This window comes from Mus caroli, chromosome 1 (assembly GCF_900094665.2).
Source record: "Mus caroli chromosome 1, CAROLI_EIJ_v1.1, whole genome shotgun sequence".
NCBI lineage: Eukaryota > Metazoa > Chordata > Mammalia > Rodentia > Muridae > Mus > Mus caroli.
Window position 1 is genome coordinate 62,684,094 of NC_034570.1, and position 18,659 is coordinate 62,702,752.

The 18,659-nt window shown below is 37.2% G+C and overlaps 1 protein-coding gene across 5 annotated transcripts in view; it reads right to left on the reverse strand.

Annotated features, from left to right (window-relative positions):
* Erbb4 (erb-b2 receptor tyrosine kinase 4) overlaps window positions 1-18,659 on the reverse strand; it is a 1,013,423-nt gene that overhangs the window by 906,566 nt on the left and 88,198 nt on the right. The window contains exon 1 of one of the 5 annotated variants that reach the window (XM_029481143.1): window positions 17,072-17,873. The exons of the other annotated variants lie outside the window; for them this stretch is intronic. The gene's annotated coding sequence lies outside the window, so the exon portion shown is untranslated. Of the gene's footprint in view, window positions 1-17,071; window positions 17,874-18,659 lie in introns of those variants that run through there. 5 annotated transcript variants of the gene reach the window in all.

Genomic DNA, 18,659 nt, shown 5'->3' on the forward strand with positions numbered 1-18,659 from the left:
GGGAGGGGAGGGGAGGGGAGGGGAGGGGAGAGAGAAGCAAAATTGAGTCAGTCAGTTCACCCAGGAATTTAATCCAGAACAGTTGAGTTGAATCAACCAGTGAGAGTTCAGAAAGAACTAAGGAAAGTTCAGAAAGTACTAAGCTTATTCAACAGCAAGTCTCAGAGGCATAAAACATTCTAGGCCTAGATAGTATTGTGTGGAGGCTAAAAGCTTCCAGCACTAGGTCTAGGTTAGCAGACAGAGGCAGTAAGCCATGGCAATGACAATTACATCAAAGGAATAAAAGTTATTGTTTCGGGTTATGGGTGAATATTTTTCATTGCTTGTAAGCTATTTGATATTTGACACACTTGAATGCATTAGACAACCTATCTACACCTAAAACTGAATTGATGTCCTATTCTATCATTAATATATTCTAAAATGTTCTAAACCAGATGGTATTTTTTATTCCTTGGATTCAAACTCTATTACTAATTCTGGCAGAAAGGCTTTGTTGTACTTTGTGTTTTATAACAAAACACTTATTTGCAGTATTTTGCCTAATGCATTTATTAAATAGTTTGTGCTGTGCTAAAATGAATTCACTCTCAGTGCAGTTATAAAATCATATTTGTGAGTATATAATGGAACTTGAAACATCTGTTAAGTACAGAAAAGGATTCTGAGAATATCAGACATGCATGCTTTTCCTTGATACAGAAATAGGTCATTGTGTCACATTTTCATCTTATTATTCATATGAAATCCAAATTTCATAAATGTTATAGATACCATTCCAAATGATTCTGAAAACATATTCATATCTACTTGTGTAGTAATGCATTCCTAAGCCCTGTTCTGAGAAGTTAAGTCAAAATTTCTTTATCTATTTAACATAACATAGAGAACTAGAGTACTGACTATCTACAGTAGCAGTCTATCTCCAACACAAGGGCCACATACATTTACCTAAATACTTATGCAGTGGTGAGGTCAGTTTAAATTGCTAAGGCTTTCACTTGCCTCTTCCACAGTAAATCTGGGGCTGTGGACTCAGTTCTACTGTCCTCCAAGTCAATAAATCGAAGCAAGGGGCTGAAGCAGCCCTAGAGGCCTTTTTCATTTTCAGGAATTTGCCATGTTCAGTGCAAGCCTTTCCAATTACTTAAATTCTCTCTTCAGCTTGTTGAAAGACACAGCCTAGTTATTTGTGAGGCTTTCCTCAAGTCTTCTAGCAAGCCATACTTCAGGTGTAAAAAGGAGCTGGTGCCTTACCACTCAGACCTCCTTCACTCTGTGCTCAGGCTCCTCTCTGCTCATCAGTTGCTCTCTTTGTGGGCACATGACAAGGGTATCCCCTGTTCTTATCACATGCCATAGTGATATATGTTTCAATAAGTGTTTATTGTAAAGTTGGACAAATGAATAAAAGCAGTGCTTGAACTGATAAGACTCTCTCTCTCTCTCTCTCTCTCTCTCTCTCTTTCTCTCTTTTTAGCATCAGAGATCTTTTTTGATTCTTAACATTGAAAAGATATCAATGAGCCTTAAATACCTAATTAATTATTTTTGAAAAGCTACAAAGGAGAGTCATTTAACTAGTAATATTTATTTGTAATTCACAAGGATGACATTTGTGCAGGCAGAAAGGCAAATGTTTTAATAACCACTATCCAAATGATATAAAAGAGAATATTTGAATGGAATTTAGTAGAAATTGTGTCTACACATTAAAATGTTCCTTACAAAACAAGTCTTTTCTATAATATGTGATAATTTATATATTTTATATTGGTTATTTTATTTGTTTTCTTTTCAAATGTTGTGCCCCTTCTTGGCTTCTCCTCAGCAAGCCACCTATCCCATCCCCTTCCCTCTTGCCTCTATGAGGGGGCACACCCACCCACCTACCCACCCACCAACTCCCACCTCACCGCCCTAGCATCCCCCTATGCCTCCACAGGACCAAGGGACTTCCTTTCCATTGATGCCAAATAAGGCAATCCTCTGCTATATCTGTAGCTGGAGCAGTGAGTCCCTCCATGTGTACTCTTTGATTGATGGTTTAATCCCTGGGAGCTCTGGGAGTGGGAGTGGGGGGTGGGGATCTGGGGAGGATACAGTTAGTTGATATTGTTGTTCTTATCGGTTGCAATTCCGTTCAGCTTCTTCAGTCCTTACCCTAAATCTTCCCTTGGGGTCACTATGTTGGACAAAAAATCCTATAAAGGATTTTATGTATGAGGAATAAAAGGTAAAATTATTGATCTCTCTCTAATCCATATTCTGAAAACATTCTCTAGGAAAACAATGAGATTTGCAAATTTTCATGCAAATCTCCTCACACTAATAAACTACTTTAATGCATTTAGCCAACAATTACACAAATCCAATTCTGGTTTTTTTATCTAAATTGTCAAACAGTAGAAAAATATTTTTTCATTATATACAAAAAAAAATAATCTTTCTTTGAGAATTGTCACTTTGAGACATTGTCCTTAAGTTTGAGGATATACATTGTTCAGAGTCTTAGTAAGGGAAAAAGAACAATGTTTTTCAAGAATATTTGTAAGAACTATCAAGTAGAAAAAGATCATTATAGAAAGTAAACCAGTATTAAATTGTGAGAATTAGAAGACATGGAGAGAGTAAAGTGGACAGTTTCTTTGTAGCTCTATTTTTGAAACTATAGACTTTTGTCCAATACATAGCGCCAAGATAAAATAAAACTACGACCTAGCAGTATAATCTCAAGTAGGCAATGTATCTAGAAACACTCTCAGAAAAGTCTGATTCATTTTTAACTCAAACATATATTATGTACCAAACTCTAACTCCGAGTCAGGACACAGAATTCTCAGGGACACAAATGTGCACATAGAGTGACACATTCTGAGAAGGCAAACGATGAGGCAGAGGGAAGAGCAGCAATGTGCAGCTGTAGAGGTAAAGGGATAGTGCACTACTGAATTGCACCAGAGTCACAGACACCACACACTTAGTGTCAGATCTCTATTTCACCGATGGGATAAGGCATCGTTCCATAAAATTTGGTTCATGCTGATGAATTATACTGAAGGATTTCATGCATCGAGGTGGAAAATTTTAAAAAATCAAATTGAAATGTATGAGCCTGTGTTTATAAAATTGCCTCATCTTAAAGCTGCAATAATCACCTCAAGCAGCACCCATAGTTACAATTCAGCATTAATTAGACATAATTGCTCCCCACATGCAGGATAAGGTAAGTAATAAGTATATTATTGCATGGACTTCAACTTTAAAATTCCTTTAGCAAAGTCTATTCTTGTTAGCTTTAAAATTGATGGATCTGGAGGGCATCATNCTGAGTGAGGTAATATATTCACAAAGGAACTCACACAATATGTACTCACTGATAAGTGGATATTAGCCCAAAAACTTAGGATACCCAAGATATAAGATACAATTTGTTAAACGCATGAAACTCAAGAAGAACGAAGACNNAAGTGTGGACACTGTGCCCCTTCTTGGAATTGGGAACAAAACACCCATGGAAAGAGTTACAGAGATAAAGTTTGGAGCTGTGAAAAAAGGATGGACCATCTAAAGACTGCCATATCCAGGGATCCATCCCATAATCAGCTTCCAAACGCTGACACCATTGCATACACTAGCAAGATTTTGCTGAAAGGACCCAGATATAGCTGTCTCTTGTGAGACAATGCCGGGGCCTAGCAAACACAGAAGTGGATGCTCACAGTCAGCTATTGGATGGATCACAGGGCCCCCAATGGAGGAGCTAGAGAAAGTACCCAAGGAGCTAAAGGGAACTGCAACCCCATACGTGGAACATTATTATGAACTAACCAGTACCCCAGAGCTCTTGACTCTAGCTGCATTTGTATCAAAAGATGGCCTAGTCGGCCATCACTGGAAAGAGAGGCCCATTGGACTTGCCAACTTTATATGCCCCAGTACAGGGGAATGCCAGGGCCAAGGGGTGGGGGTGGGTGGGTGGGGGACTGGGGGGTGGAGTGTATTGGGGACTTTTTGGATAGCATTGGAAATGTAATTGAGGAAAATACCTAATTAAAAAAAATTTAAAAAAAAATTAGCATTAAAGCATTAAAGAGTAAGAGAAGCAATACACAATGTAAAACAGCCCTCTACTAAAGCATGTACATTTGGTGGGCAGAAACAGAGACAACATGTGATCTGAAACACTAAGCCAATCATATAGGAAAATTTGCCTACTATCTAGGTTTGGTTCAAGAGGTTTTGTTTGCTTGTTTTTTTAATATAGCAAAAAATATTGTCAAAGCTTTAATGATACTTTGGAATTATATAAAATCAGATAAAACAAAATTTAAAATAAATTGTCAAAAACCAATAAATCCTGAAATATGTTCAATAATTTTTAGAAAGCATATTATTTAAATTTATGATTTATTTCAAATAATTTCTTATCATGTTTGTCTGGTATTATTTGGATGTACATATTGAAATTCAATTTGTCTTATGAATCTCTTCATGGCTAATGCAGAAAGCAGGCCAGACTAAAATCCAGTGTTTACTTAGATCTTAAAGCCAAAGACATAAAATCTGTTCTACTTAAAGCCTATATACAGTTTGGATGTGAAATAAATGTGTATTTAAAGAATATCTAGTGATAGATTCTCTACCACTTTGTCACAAAAGGGATGACTCAATATAAATGAAATGCTTGGCCATTCTTAATACCAAATTTAAGAACAATTAAGTTGCTGAGAAAACCACTGTGTGTTCAAGGTATTCTCGGTGGCAGAATAAGTCAAGACCAGCCCTAGATCACTGTCTCAAATGAGTAGAAAAACACCAATCTAGTTTTAATGGATTGCTATAAATGACCTGGCAATATAACAGATATATAAACTATGTGTCCACGGATACCGAATAATTAAGATATCACTCAAAGGTTTGGAATTTTTCAAAAGCAGTAAGGGATTTATTATTTAATAGTCTGAATGTATTCATGTTGAATAAAGTCATAACTGCAATTGTGTCATCTTTATTACAGTGGGATATAATATTGATTCAAAGAAAAGGGTTTCCAAGAATTAATAAACTCTTGTTAATCAGAACTCCATCAGTCTGCTCGGACTCTTTTCTTCTTGATGAAGACACAGCACATGGATAATCACAGGCACACACGATCAACAAGTACATAGTGGCGGGAGAGAGAGGAAAAATGAGGAGGGAAAAGAAAAAAAAAGGTGGAGGACCAGAGAGAAGTTGGGAGAGATAGAGAGAGGGGCAGAGAGAGAGAGAGGACAAGAATAATATACTTTGTGGACCAAATCAGAAGAGAGAGACTGAACTACGCCTTATGATAAAAAGCTAATTTGGGTAACTTATGACCCCATATTTTACAATAATTATATAAAAAATTTTGGTAATAAAATACAAGTTACTTACTAAAATAAGCTGAAAATTTTCAGAGTGTTTTTTGGTTGGCGATTCAGAGTGATATCTTATTTATGATATCCTGTTCCAACTTAAAAGCAGAACATAATGATAGTTTGTTTTCATTGTTTTAGAGTTTATAAAGAATTTGGATGCCGTTTAAACAAGAAAGGAAATGTAAAGCTTTGATTATAATTTTTAATGTCATAATGTCACAAAAAGTGGTTTGCTAGAGAAAGTACCCAAGGAGCTGAAGGGGTCCGTAACCCTATAGGCGGAACAGCAATATGAACTAACCAGTACCCCCTGAGCTCGTGTCTCTAGATGCATATGTAGCAGAAGATGGCCTAGTCGGGATCATTGGGAGGAGAGGCCCTTGGTCTTGCAAAGATTATATGCTCCAGTACATGGGAATAACAGGGCCAGGAAGCAGGAGTGGGTTGGTTGGGGAGCAGTGCAGGGGGAGGGTATAGGGGACTTTCAGTATAGCATTTGAAATCTAAGTGAAGAAAATATCTAATTAAAATTTGTTTTAAAAAATAAAAATAAAAATAAAAAGAAGATAATTCTGAATACAAAAAGTTCAAAACATGAATATTGACTCAGAAAAATAATTTACAATTGAAATTAATCTGTGACATCAATAAATCGCATGACTAGGTAACTTGTACACTCTCTATAATTTGATTTCTCTTTATTAGTGGACAGAGACATACAAAATATAAACTTTCATATTCAATAAAATTAATATTTAAAATAATGAATATCAAAGAAGAAATGCTGAGAGAACAAAAGACGCATGGGCAATTATTGTAGAACAGCTAATAACTGGTAAGTCACTTTCAAAAGATAAAGACCATGACAAATGCTCTTGTGTGTAGGGTGTGTGTGTGTGTGTCGGGGTGTGTGTAGCCATGTACGGAACTTTGTTATTTTTGTTCTAGTAATGATGTTTGCCCTGAGTATCTTGGGTTAAATGCAATCATCTCTTTTGACATTGTAACATTAACTATTGCAAATTGCAGGCACAGGATTGACATAATAGAAGTAAAAGCTGACTGGCTCACCCACAAACCAATTGTGAGTCAGCGGAGTAGATACCATATTATAGCCAACCAACGCTGACAGATGCCAACAGATTTGAACATATTACACACTTGTGCCTACCCAGGGGATAAATATTTTTTCAGTAAATGTATACTTTTTCTGATTCAATCAACAGGATTAGGTATAAAAATGTCTTTGGCACTTATCTACATTACTTAATAGTATACTCTTGTAATAAATACCTGTTTTACAGCATTTTCGAAGGGAATCAATTTGTCATTCCATTCCATTCTAATGCCATAGTCCAACCCAGCCCAGAATGCATTATTGATATGGAAATGAGTGTAATTAGCAGCGTAAATGATCTGTTATTTATGATACTAGTCAGAGCAGTAAATCACCAACCTTTCACTATCATTGCTATGCAAATAGAAGGAGACAGTTAATGGTCCATGTGTTCAAAACAGGCCACTTGCTTGCTCATTTGCAAATGAAAGGCAAGGGTGAGAGTTTAAGGTAGAGATGACAGTTCATCATATTGTCACTGCTGGTGCTTGGAGTTAATAAAACCAACATCCAAATAATTCACCAGTTGCCCCTGTCCTTTACCATACTTTTTTTTCCCTAGAAACCTAAGGGACATATTCAATCTCATTTTGAGTTCCTCAATTTGTACAAAAGAAACTGGAAATAATTGTGAACAAGCTTGGGGTTTGTAGTATAAGAGATAATTTTTATATTTTCTTGGGAAAGTATCATATCAGTCTCTATTTATAAAATAAAAATATCATTATTAATTATAGAATTCACTTGCCTTTTCTAAAAATAGACTTCATTCTCTCAGACAGAGAAATTAGCAATGATGAGAGCACCAAGGTGTGTGTGTTGGGGTGGGGGATTAGAGGGGTTTAGAGCTTTATTGGCAACCATTGATTATGCTAAAAGAAGTTGCCCTATCTTTTGTTATTGTTGTTATTGTTGTTGTTGTTGTTGTTGCAGAGTTTTCTAGGGACTGGACCATGTGAGGCACTTGAGTACATTAGCTACAGGCCAGTGCCTACCTAGTGATACAGGGACAAAGGCTAGAGTGAAAACCAGAGGAGGGGGAGGGTTGAGGGAGAGCAGCCTTAGAAGGCAAACTTCTTTTCATTCCAGCAGATCTGAAAATATGTAAAAATGTGGGGGAGAAATACAGAATGGAAAGGAAAAGAAATGCCTAGATGTTAGAAATGTGCTTAGCAGACAGAATGGCATTAGACTCAGCCAAGATATTACAAGATATGGATTCAGGAGTGACATGCAAACTATCCATTATACTCGGCTGGTTTGTCCCGCACCATTATACTTATAGTCAGCAATATAATTTTGTATGCAATAACTATGTTAAGAACCTATAGCAAGGTTTTTGTGTGTCTTACATTCAAATCAAGTTCAAATAAATAAGTAAAATAAAACCACGAGGCCATTGTGAGTTTAAATTAGGGGTGGGTGAGTGGTCTGTAGACATTTCAGAGAGAAGGAGCATGTCCAGTCCTGACAGCATTATTGGAAATGGCATGCTTGGCAGAAAGAGTTTGTTCTCCCAGATTGTTGGTCTTCCAGCAACCAACTGATGAGACATTCAAGCTGGGATAACTTAAGGATACTATTATAAAAGTTACTAAATTTAAAAATGTGCCCATGGAAACCACAAGGGACAGAATTGAAACAAGAGCAGCTCATAGCATTATCAGCACTCTCCACATAAGACAGAAAGCCAGAAGCTAGAGATCAGGGGGATACTTGTAGACTGAGATTGTTTTGAGTCATGGTAACCTTCTGTGCAGTATACAGACCAAGAATACTTCACAGAAACCAGGGAAGCATATTCCATTCCCCACTCTGTTTCCTGCTTTCCAAATAGATCAAAGAACAAGATCAACAGAAACCACAAAGAACAAGAGTCAGTTGCTCTCATAGGCCACCTTCCATCAACTGGAACAGAAAACCAAGGATTCCTGAGAATGTATTGAAACTGAATCTTCACAAGCTGTTCACATACAGGAGCTATCCTATGTAAAACTGTAATTTCTCAACACTCATTGCCTTCATTATTTGGTATACCCCATAATTCTTGTATTGGTTATTTTTAATTATATTTTTCTCCTTTTAGAAAATTGTTTATTCACTTTACATCTTGACAGCAATGCCCCAGCTCCATTCTTCTACTCCACTCAGAAGGGAAGCCACCCCTGCTACACATGGGTATCAACCTGCCCTAGCACATCAATTCCCAGCAGGACTATGACTCCTCTCCCACTAAAAGCAAACAAGGCAACTCAGCTAGGGAAGACGGATACAAAGGCAGGCAACAGAGTCACACTGACTCTGGGCCCCAATTGTTAGGGGACCCATGTAAAGAAAAAACATGCTGCACATCTGACACATATGTGTAGGGGTCTAGGTTCAGCCTATGCATGCTCTTTGGCTGGTGGTTCAGTCTTTTGTGAGCCTCCCCTCCACCCCCCCGCCAATTTGTCTCAAGTTAGTTAACTCTGTAGGTCTACTTGTGGTGTCCTTGACCCCTTCTGGTCCCTTACTTCTTCTCCCAACTCTCCCACAAGACTCCCTGAGTTCTCTCTGGCAGTGGCTTTCTACTTCTGTTTCCATCAGCTGCTAGATAAAGCATCTCAGAGGAGAGATATACTAGGTTCCTGTTTACAAGCATAGCAGAGTATCATAAGTCAGGAGTTGGCTCATTCTCATGGGATGGGTCTCAAATTGGGCCAATCATTGGTTGGCCATCCCCTCAATCTCTGCCCCATCTTTATCCCTGCATCTTTATCCTTTGTCCTGTAGGCAGGACAAAGTTTGGGTTAAAGGTTTTGTAGGTGGGTTGGTGTCCTTCTTCCAGTTTAGGAAGTCCATGTAAAGTCTGTAACTCTATATAAAGATGCTTTTATTTATTACATGCATGTGTGTTTGCCTGTAAATGTTAATGTGCAACATGTATAGACCAGTGCCTGTAGAGGCCAGAAAAGAACATCAGACCTGGAGTAATAGAGTTGTCAACCACAAAATGTGGCAACAGGGAATTGAACCTAGAGCAGCAAGTCTTACCCAACAGGCCGTCTCTCCAGCCCCTGATGGTTAATACTCTCAACATGACAGGATCTAGAACCACTTAGGAGAAAAATCTCTGCCTATGTTTGCAAGATTTTCTAGATTGTTTTAATCTAGGAGGGATGACCTAGGTATAGGCAATATGATTCCATGGGCTGTATCTTAGACTGGATACTAAGGAGAATAACTGAATGTGATTATTCATCACTTTTTATTCCTGTTTTAACTTCCTGGATGCAAATTAGATGGTCATCTACTCTGTGTTCCTGCTGTCATGTTTTCGCTCTGTAGTGGACAGTACCCTCAAACTGTGAGCCAAAATATATCCTTGCTCAATAAGCACTTTTCTGAGATATATTTTCATAGTAACTTTAAAAAAGATAATCAATATAATCTTTTTCATCTATTGTTCCATATATTTTATTCATCCAGGTGACTTTTCAGAAAATATGAACTTTAACAAGTCACAGGCTTTTAAATTGCTCAGTGTGTAACTTTCTCAGTGGATAGGATATGGACTAGTAGTCATAGAAAGGCAAACCCACTGTCTTTTTGTAAATTCACTCTGTTTCTGTCTGTCTGTTACTTAGATCACTATCTCCCTCTCTGCATCCCCCTCCCTGGACATAGGAGGAATAAAAGCTCAGATGGCTGTATTAAAACAACAATGCTTATACTTCTTATGAAGGGTAAATATAATTAGTATTTAGTAAATTGTATACTACATAATAACTGTAAATACTTTTGCTGCCTATAGGTAAACTTAAACACTGTCATGTTTTGTGAAATTCATTACTGGATGCAATTTGCTTTGAAATTACTTTTATTCAAATTAATTGTTACATAATCAAATCACTATTGCAACCATCTAAGTATCATAATCTTTCTCTGAAAGAAGAATGGGCCCTTTCTCCATACATGATGCTACTGGATTAGGGATCTGCTAAGAATTAAATAAAACTTCTGTAAATACACCTTATTAGTAGTATCAATATTACTATTAGGCAACATTAGATTTCAACATGTCTAAAAAAAAACCACCAAAAGCAGTAATTACCAGTTACATTAGCACATCGAGAATTAGTTGATAAGAATCAAATTAGGTTTTAAAATCATCACTGCAAATTATAGAGCTCTACTTTCATGAAACACATTTTGTATCATTAACACACAGAAGCTGTGGAGGACAGATCTTTATTTTTATATATTATTTATTTATTTATATATTTATTTTAAGAATGGCCTCTCAGAGACCTAATTCTGCTTTCCTTGTTCGCTCAGGAATCACTCTTATAATTAACTTGCTCCATTTCTTCCCAAGTTCCTCAAAGAGACGGTGAGAAGAACCGAGGCTCCTCTCATCTCGAGCCATCTCAAAGTCTCACAATACAAAGCTATTCTTGGGTTACAGAGCTTTGGTTTTGGATGGGAAAGTGACTCATTATATATAAATGCAACATCCTAACATTGGGAGTCATATGTTGTCTATTTTTTGAGTGTTAATTTTTCACGTATTTTGATTGATGCATAGTATTCCTGTATATTAACATGGTGAAACATGATGTTTAGGTACATGTCCACACTGGGAAGTAATAAGCTAAAGTTAGTTGGTATAGGTGTCCCTTAAAGATCATTAATCTTTTCTTTAAGATAAGTTCATTCAGATTCCTTTCTTCTGTTTGAGTTAGACAGGATTGATGACAATACTGTTATATGCCTCTGTTCTGCTGAGCCACACAACTCCTAACTTTTAACTTTCAATCACTAACATTTTACCAGTTGATTGATTCCCATATTCTCTTGTCCTCCTCTACCCAGCTCTTAGAAACCACTGACTACTGTGCCTTCAACTTCTATGAGATCAACTCTTTTTATATTCCACATGGGACTGAGCTCTTGTGATAACTGTCTTTCTTTGCCTGATTAATTTTCTGTAATAAAATGTCTTCAAGATCCATCCATGTTAACGCAATTAAAGGATTTCATGCATTATTATAGCTGGATATCATTCCATTGTGCATAGTTGCCACAGTTCATTTACATGTCTGTTGTTCTTTCTATGTCCTGGCTACTGTTAGTGCTACCACCAACACGCAAATGCAGGGAACTCTACAGCATTTTGATTTTTACTTAACTCATATTTTGCTAGTAATAAGTGTAAACACCTTCCACTACAGGCCCATGTGTTTGAACACCTGATGATGTTGCTTTCATGAGAGGTTGTAACCCAGATGGAGAAAGTGGGACACTCTAAGGCAGCCTGGCACCACTTAATAACCCAACCCTGCTCTCTTATCTCCCCAACTATTAGCCATTAGCCTCACATGCTCCTACCCTTGCTGCCTCCAAGCTGCTCAGTGCTATACTTATCATTCTGGAACGCATTCAAACTGTGAGCCAAAATAATTCCCAGCCTTCAGTTGTTTCTTATTAGCTAACTGAATAGTATAAAGAGAAGTACTGATGCAGGGTAAACGGAGCAGTGACTCACAAGCTCAGGATAGGTACGACTGTAGTTTACTATGGAACTACCTCTTGGTTGCACAATGCTGCACTAATTTGCATCCCCACCATCAGAGTGTAAGGGGTGTTTCATTGGTAGATAGAGTAGCATTTACTGGAAAATAAATTATAAAACATAACTTCCAACAATGATAGTTTTTATAATGTAGATTGTTGAATATCATAGATTTTATTTATTATGGATCTGAAATTTTATTTAATTGCAATATAAAGAGAAATGCTGTTTCCTATTAGTTAAAAAAGATTTAGCTTTACAAAGACAGATTATTAAAATGAGAAAATTCTCAACTAGTTTTAAACTTTTTAACACTAAAAGTTAAACATGATTTCTGGGAAAAAGCAACAGTGTAGAACCATCTACTTTTACAGCCAAAATAAAAATTTTAGGACATTGACATATTACAAAACTTTTCAAGTGTTTATTTTTTCTTATTAAACCCACTCGAAGACTTTACATTCCTCAACCATACAGCAAGTTCTCAATAAGAAAGACTTATCCAATGGGTGAGGGGGAACAACACCACTAACAAAACCCAAAACAACAGAAAAAAATGGGTTCTTTACAAAAGTATGGCCAACTCTCCAGCATTTTGATCTCTTTACAGATAGATACCTGGTAGTAAAGAAAATATGTACATGTCTGAAAACATTATCTATTAAATATTGCTTATACAGTAAGTAAGTAGGAAGATATGAGAACATTGAAAACAACACGCCAAGCACTTTGAACTCTGTAAGCTTTGTGGGGCTAAGTGAGTGATTTCTTCAGTGGCCTATGTGTTTCTAGACTCTCTGTCTGTGCTTAAGAATGATTTTGTCGAACAAAATCACTTTAGCTGTGTTTAAATGAGAAAGGGAATCCTAAAGAGATACTTAAAACTCCAGGATCATTTCCCTCTTCTCAGCTATTAAACTGTCTTTCAGGAAACCAATATTTCATAAATATTGAATTAAGCAAGGTAACTCAATCACTTGGCTTTCTGTTCCAATTACTGTACAGGTACTTAGAAGTGATATTTTAAAATATTTTGTCCTTTTGCAGGAGAATAGCCATTGCATGACACGAGTTCACGGTGTGACTCCATGGCTGTTCAGAACACGTTCCTTTGTATTTCTAAGGACCAAGGTCAAGTATTTAGAAACTTAAATGCATAATTCTCACAAATACAGGAGTGTGATTCCACATGACTGGTTAGGCCTTGAGTCAGAGGTTCTGGGAAGCCTGAGACTCTGTCAAATGAAAACGTTTTCCTATAACTTCTTTAGAAAATGTTTACAAATAATCTGTACCCCCACGATGTCAAAGACAGGGTGAAAGACTAGATTTCATATTCCCCGTATATTATGCATCTATCCCATACACAAGAATAACTGTTCAAAAAAAAAAAAAACAATACTCTGACACATAATCGCAAGTGACTTCGGAATATTGGTGGAGGAATTACTAAAAACAACAACAACAAAAAGAATGGTTTAAACCATAGCTTAGACTCATGAGAAGATCCCATGCATTTACATATATAGGTATATATGTAGATACAATTCACTTAAGCTTTAACTTCTCTAAGTGACACTAACTACAAAAATAAATAAATAAATAAATAAAAAATAAAAAGTTTGCACTCTCCAGTAATGTGCTATCATATATCCTTTTGTACCAAGAAATCATTGCTACCAATGTTTACAGATCTTCTAGAGGACTGAATTCAGCTCTCAGCACCCATATCTGGCAGATCACAACCACCGGTCACTCCAGCTCCAGAGGATCCCAATGTCTCTTCTAGCTGAATCCAGCAGCCACACATACACACACGCACATGCACACACACACACACACACACACACACACACACACACACNGCACACACACACACACACACACACACACACACACACACGCACATGCACACACACACACGGCTTTCACAAACATACACATAAAAGTGAAAATAACACCTTAAAAGCTGCAGCTTTTAAATGTGGCAAGGTGTCCACATTTCTCTCATCTAAAATATGCTTGAGATATTTTAAATTCAAAACTTACCATCTAATTAGAACAGATTACTGTTTATCCATCCATTTTTTATTAGATCAGAACATTTATACTCATGGGAACATAATTTTGCTGCAAGTTTAGAAGAGAAAATATGAAAAACACGAGTAAGGAAAATGAAGACAGATGATGCTCATGTCTCAGCAGGGCCCTCATGCTCTCATCCTCTACCCTGGCTCCCAGTACCCAAGAGAAACAGGTACAGCCTCCAAATACTGTTTCCCTGATTAAGGGAACATTAGAGCAATTGACCTCGCTTTGAATAGTTTCCAAGCCTTAGCACTATGGCCTAATGTCCAATTTTGTCACTACAATAAATCCTGGGCATCACTTATAGATGGAAGAAAACAAAAAAAAAAAAAATTAATAAAATAAAAAGCTGCCATGTGAACATGTGCTTGTTCTGTATCCACAATGTGGTACTTACTGAAATGCTAAATTGTTGATCTCTAAAGACTCCTCCCCTTTAATTATAAAGTAATTAACATGAATTGTCATTATTTTCCCTACCAGCAGAAAATAGAATAAATAAAGATTAAGATTTCAACAAGTCTGTGCTTGTTGGGATAACATGCATAATGCTACTGATAAAAGCTGACATTTATTGAGCACATATAAATTCCGGGCTCTAGATGAAATATTTTCTAATTTGGTCACTTTCTCTCTTAAGATAAATATTAGTATTTTCATATAAGGTAGCAAAGTTATAAAATTATCCTTCATCAAATGTTTACATGTAAGACATCATCCCATGGCTCTGTGCCTGCCTTCAAAGTTTTAGGCTATAAATATAGCACCTTTAATACTACATACATCAGTTTATCACTCATAAGTTATTTTCTTCTTCTTTTTTTTTTTTTTTGGTTTTTCGAGACAGGGTTTCTCTGTAGCCCTGGCTGTCCTGGAACTCACTCTGTAGACCAGGCTGGCCTAGAACTCAGAAATTTGCCTGCCTCTGCCTCCCCAGCGCTGGGATTAAAGGCATGTGCCACCAATGTCCAGACCAGTTATTTTCAAATATTCTGCTTAGAGGAATAAAAGAAATAATGACCCATTAGAATTCTATGGAAACTTCTTAAATATTTTAGAACTTACGAAGATGGCCTAGTCGGCCATCACTGGGAAGAGAGGCCCCTTGGTATTGCAAACTTTATATGCCCCAGTAGAGGGGAATGCCAGGGCCAAGAAGTGGGAGTGGATGGCTAGGTGAGCAAGGCAGGGGGAGGGTATAGGGAACTTTCAGGATAGCATTTGAAATGTAAATAAAGAAAATATCTAAGAAAAAAAAACAGAAAAAAAAGTCCTTCTATTTTTTAAAGACTCTCAATAAATAGGAAATTTACTTTATAGCTCCAGCCAACAAAATAGTTATAAACGTAAAATCAAAAGATATATCATAAAACTCTCTCAATCACTGTATATAGTACAAAGGTCACCAGAAATTGTTGAATAAATTAATATATGCAAATTCTGGGGAAATTCTAGTGAGTACTCTTAAAAANATAAGCATGCCATGATAAATAAAAATTCTCGGGAAAATGATTAGTAAATCTTAACACCATATTGAATCTATCCATCCAGAAGCTAAAAACTTTACACCGCTTATAAAGCAAAAAATGAAAATAGTAAATATGCACAGTGTGACAAATAAAAGACAGAAAAATTACAGAACAACATTATCTCCAAGAAGTCATAGGTGGTAGTCACCAAACAGAATTAGAAAATGTGTTAACGTAAATTACTCAGCTGATGTAACATTGAGCAATGATCTCAGGTGAAAGACAGCTGTAGCAATGGACCTCAATATCCGAGGAATGAAAAGGAGCCATTTCTTATCATTGTGACTGTGTTCGCCTCCCCAAGAGTTCTCTTCTTCCTGCAGCCCATTTCTCTAAATGGTTTGCAACTTCTATATAATAAATGTTCTACAAAATCCCTTTTCCATTTTTGCCACACAGAGATAAAATACATGAGTGAACTACATACACTTTCAGCTTAGAACAGAAGCTACGTTTACACAGTAACATTCAAATCACAGTTGTCTGTAAAGTTTCAGTCTGCAATTCACCAAAGCATACCTGGAGTGGTCAAGCAAAAGAAGCTTTAATATATCTAGACTAGAAATGATGGACATTTCAGCCACCAAACGTGGACACTAATGCATACGCCAGCAAGATTTTGCTGAAAGGACCCTGATATAGCTGTCTCATGTGAAGCTATGCCAGTGCCTGGCAAATACAGAAGTGGATGCTCACAGTCATCTATTGGATGAAAAGCACAGGACTCCCAATGGAGGAGCTAGAGAAAGTACCTAAGGCACTGAAGGGGTCTGCAATCCTGTAGGTGCAACAACATTATGAACTAACCAGTACCCCCAGAGCTCGTGTCTCTAGGTGCACATGTAGCAGAAGATGGCCTAGTCAGACATCATTGGGAAGAGAGGCCCCTTGGTCTAGCAAACTTTATATGCCCCAGTACAGGGGAACGCCAGGGTCAAGAAGTGGGAGTGAGTGGGTATTGGAGCAGGGCTGGAGGAGGTTATAGGGGACTTTTGGGATAGCATTTGAAATGTAAATGAAGAAAATATCTAATAAAAAAAAGAAATGATGGATATTTTACTATTAATCGCGACTGGCAAAGAATAGAAGCAGGGAGAATATAATTAAAAACACAGTAGATAAAGAACTGAGAAAACATGCAAACACTAAAGTAAAGCCAACACCAGAAAGACATGTTTTGAAGTCTGGAAAAAATATAAGGCCAAGCATAGGGCTAGAGGTTTCAAGTGCATGTAGCTACTAGAGTCTGGTTACTCAGCTCACCATAGACCACAGAGGGGAAAATATCAAAAAGGGATTCCACAGAAATAGAGCAAAGAGCAAATCTAAGAAAGCTTGCATGATGACCCTTCCTTGCTGGTCTTTATTCCCCACTTACCCAGATTAAGAACAGTTCTTGAACAAGCTTAAGTCTGGAAAGAGGACCCGGGTAGATCAGCGCACACAGAAGTCTGCTGGAAGTTACTCAGGTTCTGGGGCCATGAGCTCTCATTCTCAGGTGCTTTCCAGCTCCACAATGGCGTACCAAAGGTGATGTTATCAGCTGAGGCACGAACTGGGAATAAATCACATGGTGGCTCCTGCAGCAATTTCTGAGGTCGAAAAACGATACTAAGCACAACTCTGCTTTTCTTGTCTCTGTTGTTTTTATCTGATAAAAGGCAATAGAAGGGATCCACACTTTAAACTGTGCCTCTAATATACTCCGGAACATTTAGAAGAGTCCAGCTGCCTATACCATGTAAGTCTTTAGGGGAAAACAATCCTTCTTTCTGTCGTTATGTCTACATTCTCTTACTCAACACTCTGAGGTGACCTCTGACTCAGGTGCAGCCTTTCTCTGGCTGTCTTTGCTGCTTGTTCAGGAGACTCCATGATCAAGTGAACGCCAACTTTTTATGCTTTCTTCTCTAGCATCTTCTGGCATGCTCTTTGTGCCTTGGAAACACCGCACTGCAACAACTATGGTTTCTGAAACACACAATTGTGTTTCTTTCCCCCATGTGTCGGTCTCCAGTGGTTTTTGAATTGGCATGCCCCTTTCTTTCTTCATATGATTAGGTAATGGGTCCCTGGATACTTGCCTAAAACCACAACCCCTTCTGCAAGCGAGTCTGATATTTTACAGTCATTTTTGATTTCTTTAAGGGACTGATTCTTTTACTCATTTTGTTTAATGACATCCGGGGCATAAGTTTAACTATGCACACCATCTCATTTCGTGAGTCTTTGCTATGGTTTGCAGGGTTTCATCTAAGAGTCTAATGCCAGAGAAACTACTTATTAGAATCACTTAAAGTCAAGGGAAAAATGAGCTTGGGAACCAGACCTAGACTCTATAAATTCTTACATTACTTGCTCTGTAAACTTTGCTAAGTTAGTAACTATTTCCCAACTAAAATTCCTACTAGAGATTGAAAAGCAGTGGGCAGAATCAGCCTTAGACTGAAAGCCCGTGGTTGAGGACAATGCCCCCCATTTCCTGTGTTTGTTTAAATTTCTTCTATGAACAAGACGTACAATATTAGATTGGGACTTTATGCCTATTGAACATTTAACTATGTTTTCATAAACATATGTGTATGCATAAGCAATGTGTTAAGTTGCTATAATCTTGGCTTCTTGAAATGACATTACATCATTTGTGCTGGATAAAATAATATTAAGGAAAATTAATCACAAGATGCTTAGAAAATATGAAAAGCCTACATCAGGGAAAAAGAGCTATATATTTCTTAATGTCTTCTGAAATTGAACACATGCATCTTGATTTTCCTTTCTATATTAATAGTTCTGACCAAACAAACCTTCATTATTATACCATGTACAAACCAGAAAGCCTAGAGATCCCTAGAGACTAAGCATAGAAATTAATCTGTTTATTTAAAAAATTATTCTATAAAGTATCATCTATAATCTCAACAGTTTAATAAATATCCTTCTTCCCATTCTGGGTCCACACACAT